The 8576-nt window shown below is 43.4% G+C and overlaps 1 long non-coding RNA gene across 2 annotated transcripts in view; it reads left to right on the plus strand.

Annotated features, from left to right (window-relative positions):
* Window positions 1-3561: 3561 nt before the first annotated feature.
* LOC103606968 overlaps window positions 3562-8576 on the plus strand; it is a 14818-nt gene continuing 9803 nt past the window's right edge. The window contains exons 1-2 of one of the 2 annotated variants that reach the window (XR_551928.1): window positions 3562-3756; window positions 7534-7625. This is a non-coding gene — a long non-coding RNA (uncharacterized LOC103606968). Of the gene's footprint in view, window positions 3757-6823; window positions 6927-7533; window positions 7626-8576 lie in introns of those variants that run through there. The other variant, XR_551929.1, reaches the window with a different exon arrangement.

Genomic DNA, 8576 nt, shown 5'->3' on the forward strand with positions numbered 1-8576 from the left:
CAAGTATTCCTTCTGCCCTGTTCTTTTTATTTTCTACTTCTGGGATTCCAATTTTACATATGTTAGATCATTTGATTGTCTTATAGCTCTTGGATGCTCTGTTGAAGGCGTTCTTCATCTCTATTACCATGGTTTTTACTTGACTCTTCTGTATAGTTTCTATTTCTCTGCTGAATTATCTATATGATCTTGCTTTTCTAAAGCCTTTAACATGTTAGTCATTTTATTTTAAATCTCTGATAATTCCAGCTTCTGTGTCATATATGTCTGTCTCTGTTGACCATTTTGTTTCTTCAGAATATGCTTTTTTCTTGCCTTTTTGTATGTCATACATACAAAAGCTGTACATATTTTATAGGACAGAAGATACTAAAGTAATTTTTTTTACACTTGGAAATGAGATTATCTTTTTTCTTCTAGGTCTTCATTGTGAAGGTTTGTGTTAATCTAGTCAGGAGATGGGTTGAGATGGAAGGTTTTATTGTTCTGGGCTACGCTTAGGGTCCCACATGCTTCAGATTTCTCTAGTGATAACTTGTTTTCAGGATGTGGGCTGCTAATTCATCTGTGGATACTTCTGTTTCTACTCCCCAGAGAGAATCTGTTTCTTGCACTTCTTTGGGCTGTATTCCACTGTTATTTTTACTCAATGTTTGTTACTGTGGGGTCAGGGGAAAGCATACAGGCTGCTCTCTGATGTTCTTATTAAGCCTCAGTCTTAGGCAGGCACCGTGAGCCTGGGTCTTGGGGGTGTGACCCTCACAATTGTTCCTGTCCTTCTTGCAGGACTTTTGCTTAACCTAGACCGTGATCCTGCCATTCCCCCATGGTAGAGCTTTAAAACAAATTCTGTTCCCTTCTCACTGCTGCAGTAGGTTTCTACCAGTTATCCAAGATGTCCATTTTTATTGCTCTTCTCCCTGTCGATTAAGGCTTTTCTTCCACAGAACAGATAGGAAAAATGGGTCTGGGTGAGGTCTCAGCAGTGCTGCTGTTCCCCTCTCCCAGCCAGCACCATGGACAAAAGCTTTCTCCAAATTATCCTAGTATGCATGTGGTGGGGTTTGTAGAGTAAAATCTGCAAGAGAATATGACTGCCATTTCTGTGGCCCCCGGGAGCTTCACATTCTCTCACTAGACCACACTCGGCCTTTAGTAACTCTTTAACATTTTAGCTAAATCTCCTTATCAGCTTATTTGGTAATTGGCAGTGTTTGCTTCAGGTCAACAAATCTTGGCTTTATTTCTCCCTGCAGGTGCCTGTCTCCCCAGATTTTAGGTTGGATGTTTGCCTGTGAACTCAGTTCTCTGATGGGTTTAGGAAAAGTCAATTTGTGGCTTGTCCCACTTTTTCTTGTAATAAGTGTGGCTGCAACGCTCTCTTCAGCTCTCCACATTTCTGAGGTGGAACCAGAGTATCCACTGCTTTTTGGGTATTATATTTCCAAGCCCTGATTTTAGGACAAGAAGTCAGGAAGAAGAGATTCTGTCCCCCATCCCTCCTTTCTTCTCATCCTCCTCAGCACAAGCATCTTTAGGTCAACTTTATCTATTTCCATTCACTTTAGTAATTCCCACTATCCCTTCTCTTTTTTTCCATTTCCTTGTTTTAATGTTTATTTACCCATATATTTTTGTTGGCTCAGTTGGTTGAATGCACGTGTGCCTGTTCCTATCAGTCATCTTTGATACATCTTTATTTTTGTTAGTTATGTGTTGCTGGTACTCAGGCACCACCCTCTCCATAACGATTCTTGGCATACGCCAGCAAGAGTCCTACTCCCTAGTGGCACAAAGGTCCCTGCCGCACAGCTGTGAGAGGAGGAAAAGGAGTTGACTGTTTCTCACACACAGCCAGGGAAGTGCAGATGGAGTATTCACACTTCAAGGTCTTGCAGATGGAAAGCACAAGCCCAGAGTGGCACCATTCTCCCGCGCTCTTTGTATGCATGCATTTTCACTGTTATGAGAAATGCAAGTGTGTGCACACACCCCCAAACACACACCCATCTCTCTACTGATTGCAATTACAGCATGATCTTCCCGCTTTCCCTTGGCAAAGTAAGGAGGAAAAATGATCTTGTTCTGCTCTTTTTAAAAATAGAAAATATCTTTATTGATTTATTCTAACTGCAAAAGTAATGTAGGATCATTGCAAAAAAAAAAAAAAAAAGAAAGAAAGAAAAAAAGAAAGAAAAGGTTTAAGCAAAACAAAAATGTAGTAAAAGTCTGTTCTCTTTTTCCTCCCCTACTCGCAATTAGAGCTCCACTATGCACATTTTGGTGTATGTTCTCCCAGTTTTTCTCTATTTATATGTAAAAGAATGTGTATTTTCATTTTTAAAAAGTCAAGCTAACATAATTGACCAGCAGTTTTGAGGAAATGGGTTAGTAGAGACTGCTTTCTTTCCTCTTGGCAGCTAAAGGCTTGCTTCTGTGATGGGTGAAGCAAGAGACAGGAAACCAAAAAAAAGCTGCAGCAGCTTTTTAAGAGAGAGGTGTGTGCAGGAAGGAAAGAGCTAGAGTAATAAAATGAAAATGCAAGTGACTCAGGGAAAGGTGTGCCACTCCTGCATTTAATTGCATTGGGGCTTTTATGGCACAACACTGTCAGCAGAGGGCAGGACCACAAGGCCAGCCCAGAGTCTGCAGGGATGGGCACATTCACTGGGGAGCACTCCTTTGCTCCACCAGGTTCTTTCCGTTTCCTCACTGTCCTTTTCCCCCCTGGTCTTTGCTAGCTCTGGCTGTCACTTCACACAAGGAGACCCACGGCTTTCTCCAGATGCCTCATTGCTAAAAGGTCATTTTGCTCTTTTTTTCCATCAGTGGTTCTGGTTCCCCTGATAGCAAGAGTGCTGCCCTTCGCTTTGATCTGTAAACATGGGTGGCTCCTGGGGGAACCCATGTCCGCAGCAAATGTGGATTTGTGTCATGTCTGTCTGGATAAAGAGGGTGCAGGTAGGACTGTCAAATGTCAGCACTCTAAATTTGTCAGTTCTGTTCTCAAGTGAAAATTACAGGGGAGGGGTGGGCTCCCAATCCTGTGTGCTTGCAAAGGCATTCTATCATAATTTACAGCCTTACTTCATGGTGAGAAGTCACACCAGTACAACATTTGAGATTTGATATGAGGGGAGATATCTCCTAAAGACAATCTATGGTTCAAGTTTCTAACATTAACATCTCACAGGGATCAGCTTGACCAGAAATGGGGATCTTGCACAGCGCCTGGGATGAACCAAGATCCCTGAAAAGTAAAAATATCTCTTTACTGGATTATCTCTAATTCACCTATGAGGAGAAAAGTGGTTTTAATGTTAACTATGAGATTTGCAACCCCCCTGCTTACACCCTTAGTTATCCATAGCAGGCCGCTCCACTCAATTACTTTGATTCTTTAATATGACTAATAATTACAGTGTTGATTCTGTGTTCGGCAGTGCCTGGACCTCCAGCCTTCCATCTGGTGAGATTCACTCTGAGCCGGCTCCACTCAATTACTTTGATTCTTTAATATGACTAATAATTACAGTGTTGATTCTGTGTTCAGCATGCCTGGACCTCCAGCCTTCCATCTGGTGAGATTCACTCTGAGCCAGGAGCTCCTGCTGACTTGACTGCAAAAGAAAGAAGTATCACCAATGGAGATTAATCCTCCCATCAGCCTTGAGAGAAAGGGCTGCAGATCCCGTGTGGATTTGCTCAGCATGCAACTGACTTTATTAAACAACCCACCGGACAAAGGGAAACAAGGTCTCTCCCTCTTCTAAAGAACCCTGTGCCAACACTGCATTAGCCTGTCAGGAGCCACAGGTTCGGGTCCAAATGTACCTTTTTCTAGATACCGTGAAGCACTTTCTTATGTTGCACCTCAATTAAATGTAGATTTTATAATCCAGGGACATGGGGCAGGGTGGCGCTTGCAGTAATTCCATTTTCATTTTTCTTATTTCATTTCTTAGTTCATTTAGGATGAGGTCACTTGTTTATCTAACATTTAATTCTGTGCCAGAGAGTAAGCTAGGGCCTGGGAGCAGAGAGGAAAGACTGCACCACACAGTCAGCCTAAGCAGCTCTGGGGTGGCGGGCGGGGTGTGGAGGTGGGCAGCAGTACACCTACGGTCCCAGTGTGGGGTGAGAAGATGGGCTGCAGATTTGCATCTGCAAGAAGATGGGCCTTGTCAAGCCTGGGGAAGAATATACCAGGAGGAGGTCAGGCCTTTGAGGAGTCCTTCACTTATTTATGATTTATTGGTGCATTTAACAAATATTATGGAATACTAATTTCACCTTATGCTATGTATAGTGGGCTGAATGGCGTTTCCCCACCTGCCCTCAACCAAAACGTATGTCCATGTCCCAATCCCCGGAGCCTGTGAATAATTACATGATGTGGCAAAAGATGGGATTAAGTTAAGGCTCTTGAGAGGAGGAGTTTGTCTGGGATTATCTGGGTGGATACTAAATATAATCACTTGTATCCTTCTAAGAGGGGAGAGAGAGACAGACACACAAAGGAAGAGGCAATGTGGAGACAGAGGCAGGGATTGGAGTGATGGGATGACAAACCAAGGAATGCCACATTTGCCAGAAATGGAGAGAGGCCTGGGACGGGTCTCCTACTCCCCCACCCCCAAGTGGAGCACGGCCTGCTGACACTCCCAACACCATCTTGGCCCTCCCTCAAGGAGCTCAGGGTCTAGCAGGGAGACAGACTAACATGCAGGCAGCACAGTTGGGAGTGATGAGAGCCCAGGCCATGCAGAAGCCAAGGGTGACCTTGGTGAGCAGAGCCACAAGGACAAGAGAGGCAGAAGCCAGAGACAGGCAGGGGGCAAGAAAATTGTGCCTGCAGCCGTGAAGAACCATTTTTGGAATATCCATGTGTCCCAATATGTTCTGCTCAAGTCAATGCAACAAATTTCTTCTCTAAAAATAATGTTAACATTATTTTCTGATTGTAAAAGGAATACATATGTATTGAGGATAATTGGAAAAATACAGAAATAAAGATTGCTCATAATCCCACAATCCAGAAATAGTCCTCAACGTTTCCAATTATTAATGCACTTACACACAATGTGCATTTTGGTCAAATGTTACTTCTGCATTGCTGCAACTGTCATCTCGTATTTATGCGTGAGTGGTATAGACTTTTGGGTATAAACAACAGAAATTTTCTCAGTCTGGAAAAGCATTTGGGTTTTAGGATGTTTAGGGTAGTACAAGAGAGGTTATGCTGTGGTAACCAATATCTCAAAGGCTTGTTTCTTGCACACATTACAGACCCGTTGTGAGCTGAAGTGGTGGTGGTGGTGGTTGGGGGAACATCTGGATCGGACCATTAGCACTCACCCCATCAGCTGAGCCCAACCTACATACCACGGCAGTTTTCTTGTGCCCCCCACCTTCCCTGAAGTCCCCTTTGGTGTAGTGTCCATGGCCTCTAGTGGTGGGGGATAGGTCAGTTGCCCAGTCCAGACCCTCCTTCTGGCCTCGGCTGCTGGGGCGGAACATGCCCCAAATAAGCTCACGGAGCCTCGCTCCTTGCAAACCCTGTTGATAAGGCTGACTATGCTCCTCACTATCCAGATTCCCCAGAGTAGGGAGTCTTTGGGGTCTCCTCAGGGGGACCCTGGGCCCCCTGGACTAGTGACTGCTGTCGTCTCTTCCTCCTCAGAGGTAAACACTTCTAGTTATGAGCACTCTGCCTGGGCTTTCTCCAATGTGTGCTTTCACAGCTTTATTTCTTCTGTGACCAGGCAACCAGAGGGCATGGGAGGTTTATGTGAGCGTGCTTCATGAAGTGGCCAAACCTGAAAGTAACGTCAGTGGCCTCCCCATGTGGGTCTCTTCCTCCTCAGAGGTAAACACTTCTAGTTATGAGCACTCTGCCTGGGCTTTCTCCAATATGTGCTTTCACAGCTTTATTTCTTCTGTGACCAGGCAACCAGAGGGCATGGGAGGTTTAATCGTAATGTGAGCGTGCTTCATGAAGTGGCCAAACCTGAAAGTAACGTCAGTGGCCTCCCCATGTGGGCCCCATGTGGGCCCCCTCAATCTCACAAGGAGTGCCTGGTTACTGCATTTCCTGGTGACCCTGCCTGGCCAACCACGTAGGAGCAGACATCCACTTCTCTGAAATTGCTTGTCCCCCACAAAGTGTGAATCTAAGCAAAACTCTCCCAAATATTGGTACTGGGAAAATACAGGACTTGTTTTTTGTAGGTTCAGATTTTAACTGATAGGAGGGTCCCAATTTCATAGCAAAGGGTCCTGAAGAAGAACTGTTCTTGGAGTAGAAGTAGGAGAAGGTCATTAGTAAAAGTCAATACTAACTCTTGTGTTATATTTGGGTTCCATATTTCTCATGTTCTGGTGCATGTAGGTGAGTTTAATTTTGGCATAATCAATATTAAATTAAAAATCAGAAGTCATACAATTAAAATAAGAAGGAAACTTGTAGTCCTCCTATGAACTCTTGCCCTATATAATACCCAAGTTATTTCTGCATGGAAACTTTGTTAGTAATGGTAAGAAATCCAACTCTGGTGAATTGAATTCTAATTTTAGGGAAACATCACTGTTACTTTTCCCCAGTGGCAAAGGAGGACCTGGTGAGTTCCAGAGCCTGGAGTTTTCAGAAATAAGAAAGATACCCTTGAATGCTCATGTACCCGAGAGGGAAGTCTGGGCAACAGAGTGAAAAACTTAACTATTTTCCAGAAAGAGATTAAGTGGCTTTTAGAGCTCAGTGAAATTGCCACCTGCCCTTGCCCCCTGCAGTGGAATACAGAAAAGATTTGGAATTAAGCTTCGGCATTGTCTCCAGGAGAGCTGTCTCTGCAAAAAGAACTTTTATCCAAGTCTATTCAGAGCTCCATTTTGATCAGAATGGGCTGATGTACCCGCCTTGAGAGCAGGTATGTGATTACACCAGAGATTTCATGTTCTTCCCAGCACCCATATAGGGTATTGTACATGAAAGGAACTTCTGGAATTTTGAAACTTCTAAGGGCTCAGTTGAAAACTAGAGGATCCACACTCATCATCTCACTAATTGGGACCCTACTCCTGGTGCTTTGGTAATGTGTTACCCATACCTTGGCCATTGCCATTAACATTTTACAGGTGGGAAACTGGAGGTGAGGAGGGTTAGGTAATTTCCGAAGGTCATGCAGTCTGTAAGGGGTGGGGCTAATGTGGAAACCCAAGTGTGTCAGGTGGCTAACCCACGCTCTGTGCCTGGCTGGCCGTAGCAAGCTTTGCTTTAAGTTCCTTCAGAAGCTGAGATCAGATGGGAACAGAGATCAAGGGGGACATGAAGCTAGGCTAACAATACAATAGATATGCCAGAGAGAGGACAGATATGGGGGGAACACAAAAGCTTGGGACATACGGTTTCTGTACATTTGACAAAAATATAGTTGAAAAGTGAATAAAATAGTCTCCTGGGTGTTCGCTATCATTTTGATAAAATTATTTGTCCATGTAACTGGATTTTCTATTTCTCTTCCCTCTGTGGTATAGAGCTTCGTGTAGGCGTCATCTTTGCCAGTTCCTGGCTTTACCCGTGTTCTTGGTATCACCTTACTGGAGGTCGAAGTGTAAAGGACTTCCTGGCAAGTACACATTTTTCTTTCCAGTCTTTGGTGCCCATTAATTGTGCCACACACAGGGGCATGATGCTTGGAGAATGTGAGGCTGAGTTCAAGCACTCATCTCTACTTAGTAGTCAAGTTTCTAGTTTCCCTTTAGAAGTGTATTTAACTGGTGTGTTTTAATTTATGGCACCCTGAGGGAATTGTAGCTTTTCTGGAACTCTCACAAGTTCACATTGTAGGAGAGGGTGATGGTGTTAAGTCAGTAGCTTGTTCAATTGAATGAACCAGCTCCCACCTTCTGTGGCAAATGATAGATTCCCTAATTTCCTGTTGGAGTTACATGGAAGCTGGCAGGAACAGAGCCATGATTGTAGCTTGGGATGTGTGAACTGATCTCAGATTTTGTCTGCTTTGGGAGGCTGTGAGAGAGGTGAGGGAGAGCCTGTATTCCTGCAAAAATAAACTCTGGGGTAGGCCAGCTGGGGGAAATCAATCAGTATGACTTCTGCAGTTACCAGAGGGATCCACTCCATATCAGCTACTGATATTGAAACCTATAAATATGCACAAGCATCAGAAAATCACTAGGCATTTGAGAAGAATCAGGAGTTAGTATAGAAGGAAATCTAGCTGGACAATAAGAGTAATTGCTTCAGGGAAAGAGAATTAATGAGAATGAAAAGAAATCCAGGTAGCATCCTCATTGAGTATTGAGAATATATGGAATTCATTAAAAAAAAAAAAAAGTGCAAGTTACCGTGAGAAGGAGAAATAGGAACAAAAAGGATTCTTAGACATCAAAAACATTCCAGAAATTAAAAATATAAAGAATAAAAACTCACTAAAATAATATTATTTTTTCTTTGTGCCTGTACCTACATGGTCATATTTCCTATAATGGAAATGGATTCTTTTTTAGAGTTAAGGCATTTCAATAAAGGTTATTAAAAGATTTAAAGTCTTGGGTTT

The sequence above is a fragment of the Galeopterus variegatus genome, unplaced genomic scaffold (genome assembly GCF_000696425.1).
Source record: "Galeopterus variegatus unplaced genomic scaffold, G_variegatus-3.0.2 Scaffold148, whole genome shotgun sequence".
Classification (NCBI taxonomy): domain Eukaryota; kingdom Metazoa; phylum Chordata; class Mammalia; order Dermoptera; family Cynocephalidae; genus Galeopterus; species Galeopterus variegatus.